A 12,836-nucleotide genomic window follows, 5' to 3' on the forward strand; every position below is an offset into this window, starting at 1 on the left:
CTGAAGGTATGAACAAAGTGGTTTAGGAACACAAAGAAGGGAACAGTAATTTTGCCCAGGAGAGTCTGAAATGCTCCATAAACTAAGAACTGACTTGGAGGCTGGGATTTAAAGGTTGAATAGGGGCTCCCTGGAAAAGGTTGTTTGCATCCAAAAAATCATATAAAGAAAGCATAAAGATGCAGTAAAATACAGTAAAACAGATAAGGGATATTTAAGTTAAAATGGGAAGTTTAAAACCAGAGAGAAGACAGAATAAATATATTAAATACTTAATATGGTTACTCTAACTGCACCCAAAGTTTAACCATGAAAATGTTACTAGCAGGCTAGCTATTACCCTGAGGAATGGAAATGGGGGAGGGAGGTTGGAGAACTTTCAGTTTACTCCCTGTGCCTTTTTATATTTGAATTTTTTTTACAATGAATGTGTGTATAACTTTTACAATTAAAATTTAATTATTTAAACATTTTTAAAATTTTTAAATTTGTAAGCCTTCAAGTTCAATATGGTATGCTGAGTACACTCCTTTAAGTCCACTCCTTCCTAAAATCCCATGAAAATGACAGGAAAGGAATTTAAAAAAAAAAAAAAAAAAAAGCATAACACCGAAAGGGAACAAATGAAGAGACAATAGCAGATAGGAAAAATCAAAAAATAAATCTGGGAAGCTCAGGCAAATGAGGCACTTACAGAAAAGCCCCAGAAGTTCTTATTTTAGAGTCTAGTCTGGGATCTGGACCTCCATAATCCTTAGAAAGCTCCCTCAGTGATTTTAATGGGCAGCTTAGTGAAAAGCTCTCTTTTGGACAGAGAGGCAGTTCATGTAGTGAAAGAGTGGAAAAGGAGGCAGTTCATGTAGTGAAAATCTGGTGAATTGAGAACAGTGGTTCTCAGGCAGGTTAGAATCACCTTGAGAGCTTTAACAACCCTCCTAGGGTGCACAGTCAGTTAAGTACCTGACTTTGGCTCAGGTCCTGATCTCAGGGTCCTGGGATGGAGCCCTGTGTTGGGCTCCTGGCTCAGAGAGGAAGTCTGCTTGTCCCTCAGCCTCTCTCCCCATGTGCACACACACACGTGTGCTCGCTCTCTCATTCTCTTTCAAATAAATGAATAAAATCTTTGAAACTATTGACAACAACGATCCTCCTAGGCCATACCCTGGCCCTTTTAAGTCATTTCTGGGGGGAGGACCCAGGTGTGATGATTTTGTAGAGCTCCCCGGAGGGTTTCAATGTCCATGCAAGGTTAGACTCCCCTGATTTAGAGTTAGAGAGTCTTGTTTCAACTGTGTGACTTAAAGTAAGTTGTATGCAATGGATGAATCACTAAATTCTACCCCTGAAACTAATAATACAGTAAATGTTAATAAAAATTTATTTTTAAAAGCAAATTTGCTAATTTGGCAAAGCCTGAACTTCCTTCTTGATTTAACAATAATAAAATGGTAGTTTCCTTCTTGATAAAAGGTATTAACTATTATCAGTCCTACCTATCTCAGAGTTTCTTGTGAGGGTCAGGTGAGACGGGGTGCGTTCTTTGGAAACTGGATATTGCTCTGAAGACATGTCCCATCACACTTAGAAGAAAATCTAAACTCTTTACCCAACTCACACAGCTCCCCCAGACCTGTTCCTACTCCCTCTGTCTCTAGCCTCATTTCCCACCTTCCCTCCCCCAGCTCATGCCACTCCAGCCCAACCAGCTTCCTGAGTCTATTCCTGCACCTGCCAAACTGGCTGCTGCTAAGAGGCCCTTACACTTGCTGTTCCCCCATAATTTCAAAGGTCTGCTCCATCCCAGCAATCTGTTTTCTGTTCCAATGTGACCCCTCCAGAGAGGCCATCCCTGACTACTCTCATATAACCACCACCATCCACCACATTCCCTGAGGCACACTCTATCCTCTTACACTGCTTTATTGTTATAACACTCATCAGTACTTGAAATATTATTCATTTGTTTAGATGGCTTTTATCTGTCTCCTCCACTATAAGCTTCATTAAAGCAGGGATTTAGATCCTTAGTGCCTAGAAGGGAGACAGACAACAGACCAAAGAAACAACAGGATAGTTGCATAATGTAATAAATCCTATAAAGGAAAAAAGCAGGGAGTGTGTGAAAAAGACTAACTAGAGGCCCAAGATAGTGTTTGGATAGAGAAGTCAGGCAAGTTGTCTTTGAGGAAACTACAACCTGATGGATGAACAAGTCAGCCACGGGGAAGCTGAGGAATTATATTCCAAGCAAAGGGAACAACAAGTGCAAAGGCCCGGGGTAGGAAAGAGCCCGGAATGCTTGAGGAACAGAGAGGAGCCCAGTGTAACTGAGGCAGAGAGAATGGTGTGGGAGGAAGTAGGAGAGGCAGGTAGGGGCCAGGTCACTCAGGGCCTCAAAGCACTCACTGGTTTGGATTTTAGTCCAACTGCACTTGGAAGCCATTGAAGGGTTATGCTGAGATGGAATATAACCAAAGAAGCTAAATAGAAAATGCACTGAGCAAACAAAACCACAGAGGGAAGCAGCTAACTTATCTCAGAACCTGCCAAAGTCCCAGTTGAGTTTCTGAGGCAGCAGGGCTGGGAGTTGGTAGACTGCGTATTCAGAATACTATCCAAGAGAGGTGTTCATGTAGAATGCTGTGTGTCTTGTCCCCAAAGTGAACCATCCAGGAGGAGGCCTCAGACAGCAGCCAACCAAAGGAAAAGCAAGAGAATCCAACGTGCAAGTTTCTTGGTTATGGCAATGAGAAAAGATTACTGCAGAAGAAGTAATAAGGGAACTGTGTTCTTTACGGAAGGGAAGAGCCTTAAGGCCCGTAGTAGAGGAAGCAGGAAAGCTGTATTTGGTTCGCAGCAGTATTCCATAGGCGAGCAATGCCCTGCTGGAGTCACAGCCACAGAAGGAAGCATGACCTGGAGGGCCAGAGCTTGTGTTAGCATCTGCCCAGGACAGAGTGTCGACCCACAGCCAGGACCAGAGAAGGTCAGGGTCCAGCTTCCCCAGAGGGCAGCTGAACATTGCCCAGAGGATCTCCAGACCAATCCATACGCCATATGCATTTGTATGCGAAGGTCTAAGAGCAGAGGCTAAGGTTGAAGAGAGAGCAGGGTCTGCTGGCTCTGAACACTTCTGGGTATCAATGACCATGAGATGGAAGCCTGCTCAGCCTGCCCCATGGGATGTTCAGACTGGCCTGGGCTTGATGGAAATCTAAAGAGATTTTTTAACACCTGGAAGGAAGGAAATCAAGATGAGTTATTCGGAATTCATTTCCAACCCAGAAGCTGGAGTGACATGGAAAGCAGGGATTTCTTAATCTGCCTCTGACTAGCTGAGGGATCCCACAAAAAGCACATTACAGGGCGCCTGAGTGGCTCAGTGGGTTAAGCCGCTGCCTTCGGCTCAGGTCATGATCTCGGGGTCCTGGGATCGAGTCCTGCATCGGGCTGTCTGCTCAGCAGGAGCCTGCTTCCTCCTCTCTCTCTCTGCCTGCCTCTCTGCCTACTCATGATCTCTGTCAAATAAATAAATAAAATCTTTAAAAAAAAAAAAAGCACATTACACAGTTCGGTTTTCTTCTTTTTTTTCTCAGCTTTATTGAGTTATAATTGCCATACCCTTTAGTTTTCTTATCTGTCATAAAGAAAAGGGGAAATTCCTCGCAAGAAACAGTTAATGTATCTCCAGGTAAAAACCAAATGAATTCCTTTTTTTTAAAGATTTTATTCACTTATTTGACAGACAGAGATCACAAGTAGGCAGAGAAGCAGGGCAGGCAGGCATGGAGGTGGGGGGACAGGCTCCCCGCTGAGCAGAGTGCCCAGTGCATCTGGATCCCAGAACCCTTGGATCGTGACCTGAGCGGAAGACAGAGGCTTTAACTCCCTGAGCCACCCAGGTACCCCACCAAATGAATTCTTAACCAGAATTCTAAATCAGTATACTGGAGAGATTTGTGTGTGTGAGTGTTAAGGGGTGTGTGTACACATATATCATATATTTATTTATGTATGTATGCTAATAAATATTATTTATGCATATATATGGTATCATTTATCAAGCACTTACTATTGCCAGATGCTAGTCTAAGTACTTTATATTTTCTCATATAACGTTCATGATATATGAGATAGATACCATTTTTATCCCCATTTTATAGCTGAGCAAACTAAGGCACAGAAGTCAGGCAGCATGTCCAAGATCACTTTGCAAGGGCATGGCTGGGACTCTGTTCCATGAGTCTCTCTCCAGAGCCCATGCTCTGGAATGAGCAGCCCACACTGATCATAGGTGTATTAAAAGGGAATCATTTGAGACAAATGTCTGGAGCCAAAGTAAACTATGGCCCTGAGAAAATAGGCTGGCTCAGGTTTATTATCAACCATTAATTGACCACAGCTCTCAGTTAAGAGGCAGGATGGGCTGCGAGTTTGGTTAGCTGGTTCTAGCCCTGCCTATGCTTCTGGTTGGCTGCTGACCTCGAACCTTGGACCAGCCATTTTTCCTCTCTGAGACTCAGGATCCTCTTTTGTAAAGTAAACAAATTTGGGGGGAAGAACACTTAAGACCCCTCCAGCATTCACATTCCACGATTCTTTGAGTCTGTAAGCAATGTCCATTGCTCCCATAGACTGACATGGAGGGCACAGTTGAGCAAGCCCCTGGGCTGAATACCCTCCATACCCTGCTGGAGGCCCTCTCTCCACCCTTCTCTGCCCTGCCCCATGCCCAGGCAGCACCGGCTGCATCTCTGGGGCTCCATTGTCCTCTGTCTTACGGTTGGGTTTGGCCACTGGTAAGCATGGGCAGGAGACAGGGGGGCCAAGGAGAGAGAGGCTCAGATATCTGTTCCCCCCACCACCACCTCTCTCTCTCTCTCTCTCTCTCTCTCTCTCTCTCTCTCTGTCACACACACACACACACACACACACACACACGCACGCATTATCACTTACTGTGTGTGCTGCTGTTCTTTGGGTCTGCGTTCAGGCAGTGGCTGTGTTTCTCTTCTGCCACAGCTCCTGCCGGGGCCCTTCTGCCCAGCCCTAGCTCTCACTGGCCTGCAGGAATATCCACACTGAACCCCCTTAGCCTGGGAGCAGTGACGGCTTTCTGCTCTGCTAGCGGCCCGCTGCTTCCCCACCACTTGATGGGTCCCTACTGCCTGTCCCTTCTCCAAGCAGTTCATTCATTCAACACTGCATTTCAACCCCTGAACATGCATCTATTCCCCATAGGACCCTGACCACTGCAGCCCCCATAGGAAGGGAGGTGGTTTCCTCCTTGTCATTGCTGCCATGACATCAGAAATTTCTCCATGTCCCAGGCAGACTCCAACACAGGAACCCCACAACACAGAAATCTGCCCCCCATCAAAGTCATACAGGCTTCCCCACCAAGCCCTACCACTAGCTACGGACCTAGAGACTGGCACTTTCAGAGTAGAAGCAGAATTCCCCAATTCTCCCACAGTGCTAGGAGCATCAACGCCAGTATTTTATCAGCCAATCTATAAAAAAAAAACCCTTCATCTCTGAAAGAGAGATGACATGGAATCTGACCGATCTGGGTTTGAATCTTGACTCAGCTGCTCACTGGCTGTGGCCTTCCTGTGTGTTAGATTCCTCTTCTCTGAATTGGGGATAATGTTATCTGCTCTCAGGCTAGCTGTAAGGATTGACTAAAACAGTCCGTGCAAGGGCTTAGTACGATGCCTGGCAAATACTAAGCAGGTGCTCAATAAATGGTTGATTCCCTTTCTCTATTAGGCAATGGGGAGGAGTGGGGGAGCCATGAAAACAATTGGATGAGGTAAAGTGGCTTCTCCAGAAATACTATACCACCTCCTTCAGTTACGTAGTGGAATAGCCAGGGACTGGTATGGCTGTGGACCAACGCAGGGGAGGGGAAAAAAAAAAAAAAAAAAAAAAAGAACAACTCATCAGAAAGCAGGCCTTTGTCAAAACAAAAAAAAAAATTACAATGCTCAAATCCAACTGCAGCAAGCAATTACAGAACAATAGTTAAATACTTTCTATAATTAGAGAGAGAAACTATCACAAGTGATCAGAGCGCCTTTGTCTGCACTGACCCTCTATACCCAGAGATCTTGGCTCACGTGAGATAGAAGCTGGGGAAAGAGGCTGGGGATTTTGTGTCTCTTTGAGTTTTCTTGAGACATTAAATCTCACACCACCCTTCTGTTGCCAAGAAAAAAGGGCAGAAGAGACCGTGAGGACCCCCTCATCAGAAAAGAAAGGTAATTGGAAACATGACTTATGTCAAGGGCTAATTTGATCCTGAAAGAGGAAAGGGTCTTACAGCTTCCCCCCAAGAGCTGCTTGGGGGGCTGGTCCTACCTGGTCCTACCCTGAGGAGGGGTGGGCTGACGTTTGTATGGGGAGACGAGGCACGAGGGTGTTGGCCTCCGCCTATCATTGCCTCTTTTACTGAAGTCTGAGCAAATCCTTACCGTTAACAAGGGATACTCTGGACAAAAGCAAAGGAGAAGATATGCCCACAAACATTCGTGTTAGAGAATTGCTCTCTTGGTTGTGACTGAAGGACCAAGCTAGCTTCCTCGCCCTGAATCTCTCTGCCTGCCCGGGCACTGCTTTTCTCCTGGGTCCCCAGGTTCCTCTTCCCTTCCTTCTCCTCGGTCCCACCTAAGTCAGACACTTCCTTCTATAAACCCTTCCTGTCTTTCCCTTCCTCACCATTCCTGTCATCACAAGCATTGTCAAGCTCCCCATGCATCCCCACGTGTAGACTTTTCCACAGACTTCCATCCGGTCCCACTTCCTCCAGACTCCTCTTCCTCACAGACATTCCACAAACCACCACGTAAAATACTGCATTTACTATGGCCTTCTCTATACTGGGACTTTCTCAGCTACGGGAGAGGTGCCCCTGGTAGGCATTAGACAATTTTAGGTGGCGTAGTACACACACTTTGAGTTCTGCCCAGGTCCTCTTTACCGGGCCAGTATCCTCATTACTCAGCTCCTGTGAGTATTGGCCACTGACAGTTCACAGCTGCCCCATCCTCCTGAAAATTAAGAGGGTGGAAGTGTGCTGCCTCATTGGGAAATATCTGGAAGGTTACACCCTCACATTCCCACATTGTGCTCTCAGGAAGGTATCCTGTTTCTTGAATACTGGGATGCCACAAACTGTTTCTTTGGGAGAAAACCAGGCCAGTCTGGAAAAATCTAGGACACCTCAAGTTCAGTTCCACAAGAGGCCATGGAGACCTAATTGTCTTCCACTCTGTATCTGGAAGAAACAATTATTGGGTGTCTACCGTGTCCCAGGTACTGAGCTACTATTAAGCACCAGGTCTTGTTCTGAGCACACTGATAGAAATAATGTGATTTTCCCACCCTACTGTAAAACCCACAGCCTGATGGTGGACACAGATTATTGTTTTTTAATTTTACAATCAATTTTTAAAATGCAGTGTAGAAATGTATAAAGTAAAGCTGGGCATGAGGGGGCGGTGGGGAAGAAGGGGCAGGCGGGGAGCTCCTCTGTTTCTGTTAGAATGGAACATGATAAAATTCAGGATTCATCAGTTGGGTTCCAGTGTAGACTCTCACACTCACTAGCTGAGAGCCCCCAGGCAAGTCAGTGATGGTGTCTGCTAGCAAAAAAAAAAAAAAAAAAAAAAACAATTGAAATGCCCTTAAAAAAGGCTGGAAGGCTATACATCAACTTAATGGACATAGTGTCTGGGGAATAGGATTGCTGATGGTTATTTTCTTCTGTTTGTTTTTCTATTTTTCAAACTTTCACAGAGAACAGAATCCTTTTGAAATCAGAAAAAGACAATCACTAGATTTTTTTAATGTGATTTAGTTCTCAGAGTATGTTCCAATGTGCACTCTCCAAAGGCATCTCTCCTCCTTCCCTTACTTTATCTGTTTATCTATCTGGCAGAGTTCACCAAAGGGTAGTTTTTAGGACCACCTTCTTCCAGATCCCCTGGAAGTCTTTTTTTTTTTTTTTTTAAGATTTCATTTATTTACTTGAGAGAGGTGCGGGGAGCACACACAGAGGGAGAAGCAGACTCCCTGCTGAGCATGGAGCCCCATGTGGGTCTCCATCCCAGGACTCTGACCTGAGATAAAGGCAGACACTTAACCAACTGAGCCACCCAAGAGTCCTTGAAAGTCATCTTATAGACAAATTCCAAGCCCTCCTCCCTGGATTCAGATGGCCTGAAGTAGGGCCCAGAAATCTATATTTTGACAGGCTCCCTAAATGATTCTAGTCTCGCATAAGCCCGAGAACCACTATTGAGGTGAATGAAACATTCCTTTTTTTTTTTTTTTAAGATTTTATTTATTTACTTAACAGAGAGAGAGAGAGATCATAAGTAAGCAGAACAGCAGGCAGAGAGGCAGAGAAGCAGCTCCTTGCTGAGCAGAGAGCCCGATGTGGGGCTCGATTCCAGGACCCTGAGATCATGACCTGAGCTAAAGGCAGAGGTTTAACCCACTAAACCACCCAGGTGCCCCTGAATGAAACATTCTATCTACATTAATTTTCCAGATAAGTAGGGCTTATCCACACATATGACTTTTTTCTAATTTTATACTTCCTTGTAAAATAAGTTTGCTGAGTAGAGTTTAAGTTTTCTGGATGACTAGGAGTCACATCCATGATATGGTATAGACGTTTCTGTTGAGTTGTATGGGACTATGTATCCTTTTCTAAAGGGTTCTGGGCTGTGACACTTCTATAATTCTATTTATTTTGTACTTTTATTCACCATCCAGTGTTTGCTATTCCTTTATTTAAAATCACTTATTTACTACCTCCTAGGACACAGATTGTCCCACGAAAAGAAATTGAGGCTCCTTAGAGCCTCCTATCCAAGGCTCCATCCAGACCTGGAGATGGAAATGAAAGATGATCCTGAAATATCTTGCGACACCAAAAAGCATAGACAATTTGAATTGGGTCAGGAAAACTCAGAAGCCAACATGAAGAGCCTCCCACTTGCAAAAGGGTAGGACACTCTAATTATCAATGGATTGAAGCACGTCAAGCAAGTATCTTTACCTCTATGAGTTTATAATGATACTTCAAAACAATAACAACAAAAAAAAGCTAAGTCACCTCTGAAGAATGCTAGAAAACCACCTAATTATTTTTATTTTTTTAGTTTTTCCACCTAATTATTTTTAGACGGGTCATTAAGGAGAAAGAATCAGGCATTCATTCTCTTTTTCCTTTGTGAAATTCTCTTTTACAGAAGTATGCCAGCCAGTGAGCAAAAAGGGAATGAGAGAACATCACCAGTCTGCAGTTCCTAATGATTTATGGGTGTAGCAATGGTAATGTCTACTAATATCCCAAGAAAGACCACCAGACTTTGAATTTTCCTGATAGAAGTAAACACCACCATCTGTGAAGTCGCTCTGTGCCTCCCCCAACCCCACGACAAAAAGTCAAAACCTTATATCTGATCAAGCTCCTAGATCTAATGAAGAATTTACAAGAAACAGAGGAGGAAAACCATCACAAAGAGGCAAAATCAAGGCTATAGGAAACTCTAGGAGGCAAATGATCTGATTTCTTCAACAAAATATTGCATGAAAAAAACGAGATGGAAAGGAAAAGAAAGAATCTACAGGTAAAAGAGGTATGAGACACATCAACCAATCACAACGGATAAACTTAACTTGGACCTTGATTCAAATAAGCAATATATATTAAAAAAAGAAATCAAGAACACACAGGAAAGATACAAAACAAAAATGTTTAAGGCAATCAGAGAAATGCCAAAATTGACTGGATATTTGACGGTACTGAAGAATTTGTTATTTTTACATTTAGGTGTGGTTGTGGTTGTTTTAAAAGGACTGCATCTTTTAGAAAAGAGCACTGAAATTTTTGCAAATCAAATATGACATTTGAGATTTGTTTCAAAATAATCTGGGGGAGGGAGTGGGAAGGAGCACCATGGGGAAGATTGGCCCTGTGTTGAAAAATGTTAAAGCTGGTGCTGAATTCATCAGGTTCATTTTTCTGTTCTCTCTACTTTTGAATATGTTTGAGATTTTTATAAATAAAATGTTCTGCATATTCATGGTTGAAACTTGAAAATTTCAGAAAAGAGAAGAAAATTTAAATTATCCGTAATCCTATCCCGCAGAGATAATCACTACTATCAGTTTACACTATACCCTTCTTGCCTTTTAAATAACACATTAGGAATCCTGCTGTGAGTATTGTTTTATAATCTGCTTCTTTCACTTACGATAGTATATATTTCCCTTGTCATTAAAAATTCTAAAACATTATTAGTCTTAATAGTTGCAATAGTATTTTAGCTCCTAACATTTAGTCAAAATTCAATGTTGCTAACTAAAAATTTTGCTGCTCTGAACATCTTGAAGATCTTTATTTGGGAAAAAAGTAGAACTAGTAGTTAAAATAATATACATATTTTCAGGTATTTCATACCCACTGCCAAACTGTTCTCTAGAAAAGTTTTATCCATTTATGTTCCTTCCAGGAGTGAGGTAGAATTCCCCTTTTCCCAAAACCTTATACTTCTGGCAGCTTTTATTTTTCCCTATTTCATAAGGAATTCTAGTTCGAAAGAACCACTGATGCGTGTGTTGGAGCCTGATGGGCCTATCTTTGAATCCTACGAGCTCTGTGACATATTGTGAGAGTTACTTAACATCTCTGGATCTGGGGAAAGAATAGCATTGGGAGGTCATAGCCATTGAGTAAGATCATAAATGTAATGATATATTATGTGTACATTTCTTAGCATGGCCTGGCTTGGTAAATGTTAGCTGTAACTATCATCACTATCATTACCATTACATATTACCTTCCTATAGAAAACAATTCATAGCTCTTGTGACAGCTGAGGAGGCTTTTTTCCCTTCCTTCTGCATTCAAGCTGTATTTGAAATAAGTTAGGGTGTTTGGGGTTGCATCCTAAAGAAACCCAAGTCAAAAATGAAAAAGCTGCAGCACCCAAAGGTAAGAAGGCCATAGAGAACACTGTCTGACTATGTCCTTAGCAACTCCCTTGGTCTGCCTTCTCGATCTGTTGTTTTCAACCCCATACCGATGTCCCTGGGGTAATACAGCTAGCCAACAACAGAGAGGCAACTAAATCTACAGACCTCTTCATTCACTTCTGGGTGGAAAAAGAAAGTTCTTGCCCACTACCCTCCAGTTAGACCTTGAGATACACGATTGGGAACAGTTTTATTTACTTTTTACTCTCTAATTTTTTTTGGGGGGGGGGTAGAATTTGATAAGCTGATTCTCAAGGGAAGAGCCATGAGAAATATTTCTGAGGCTACTGAATGAGCAGAACAAGGTGAGAGGACCAGTTGTAAGAGGAACAGAATAAAGAACCCCAAACAGATCTACACAAACAGACATTTGCTACATGGCAGAGGTGGCCGGCAGATCCGTGAGGAAAGAGCAGAGTTTTTAATAAACGGTACTGATACAATTGAACATCCATGTAGAAAAAAATTGAAATTACACTCCTCTTTCACCTCATGTACAGTAAGGAGTTCCAGGTGGAACTGACCCAAGTGTAAAGGGGAAAACTAGACAGCTATTACAAGAGAATACAGAAAGGCATATTCAAGACCTTGGGACAGAGGAGAATTTCTTAGACAACACACAAAGAACATTAATCAGAAGATAAAAGATTCATAAATGTGCTCAATAATCAAAATTTTCTGTTCAAAAAACATATTATGTTGGAGAAAACAAAAAAGCAGAGAACTAGAAGTACCTGCAATGGACAAAGGACTAGTTTCCAAACCACATGAAGAATCGCCACAAACTGATGAGGAAAACATACACAGGAACACCTGGGTGGCTCCTTTGGTTAAGCAAGCATTTACCTACAGCTCAGGTCATGATCTCAGGGTCCTGGGATCGAGCCCCACATCGGGCTCTCTGCTCAGCGGGGAGCCTGCTTCCCTCTCTCTCTCTCTGCCTGCCTCTCTGCCTACTTGCGATCTCTCTCTCTCTGTCAAATAAATAAATAAAATCTTAAAAAAAAAAAAAAAAAAAAGGATGAGCCTACCAAGTGTTGGAGGTGAGACTGTAAACTGACTCGACCACTTTGAACCTGGTGTGGCATTATCCAGAAACAGGAAGCTCTACATACTATGACTCAGACACCCACTCCTAAGTGTATATACCCTAGAGAAATTAATGCACCAATATTTAAGGCCTCATTGTTCAGTACTAACTCCAAATTGTAAGCAGCTCAAATGTTCATCAGTAGCAGAACACATAAAGTCTCAGACAAGTGACCCCTTACTCACTGCACTAAAAATAGTTAGAGTAATATTAATAACTAATCCTTATAGGGCACTTACTACTGATCTAGGGTTTTAATATGTAAATAATCATTACACATACATAAAGAGCTTAGCTATGTGTCAGGTACTTTTCTAAATAGGCTTCATGTATTTATCACATGTCTCACACTTAATCTATGAAGAAGGTATAATTAATATCTCTTTTGTCAAATGGGGAGACGGAAGTCAAGAGATTAACTAACTTGTTCAATATCATACAACTAGTGGTAAAGCTAGGAGTCTGCCTTCATGGCGCATACCCATTAGAAAAAAGGTCTAAGGCAACCAGCACATACGGAGTTAATAGGGAGAGCCTTGAGAATTTAAAAAAAAAACAAAAACAAAACAAAACAAAAAACAAAGGAGAAAGTCCATTGTGGCTTCCAGTTATCTCAGATGGGGTCTCAGGAAACTTAGAGCAGAAATCTTTTTTTAAATAACAGTTTTATTGAGATATAATTCACATACCATAA

The sequence above is a fragment of the Mustela lutreola genome, chromosome 7 (assembly GCF_030435805.1).
Source record: "Mustela lutreola isolate mMusLut2 chromosome 7, mMusLut2.pri, whole genome shotgun sequence".
NCBI classification, from domain to species: domain Eukaryota; kingdom Metazoa; phylum Chordata; class Mammalia; order Carnivora; family Mustelidae; genus Mustela; species Mustela lutreola.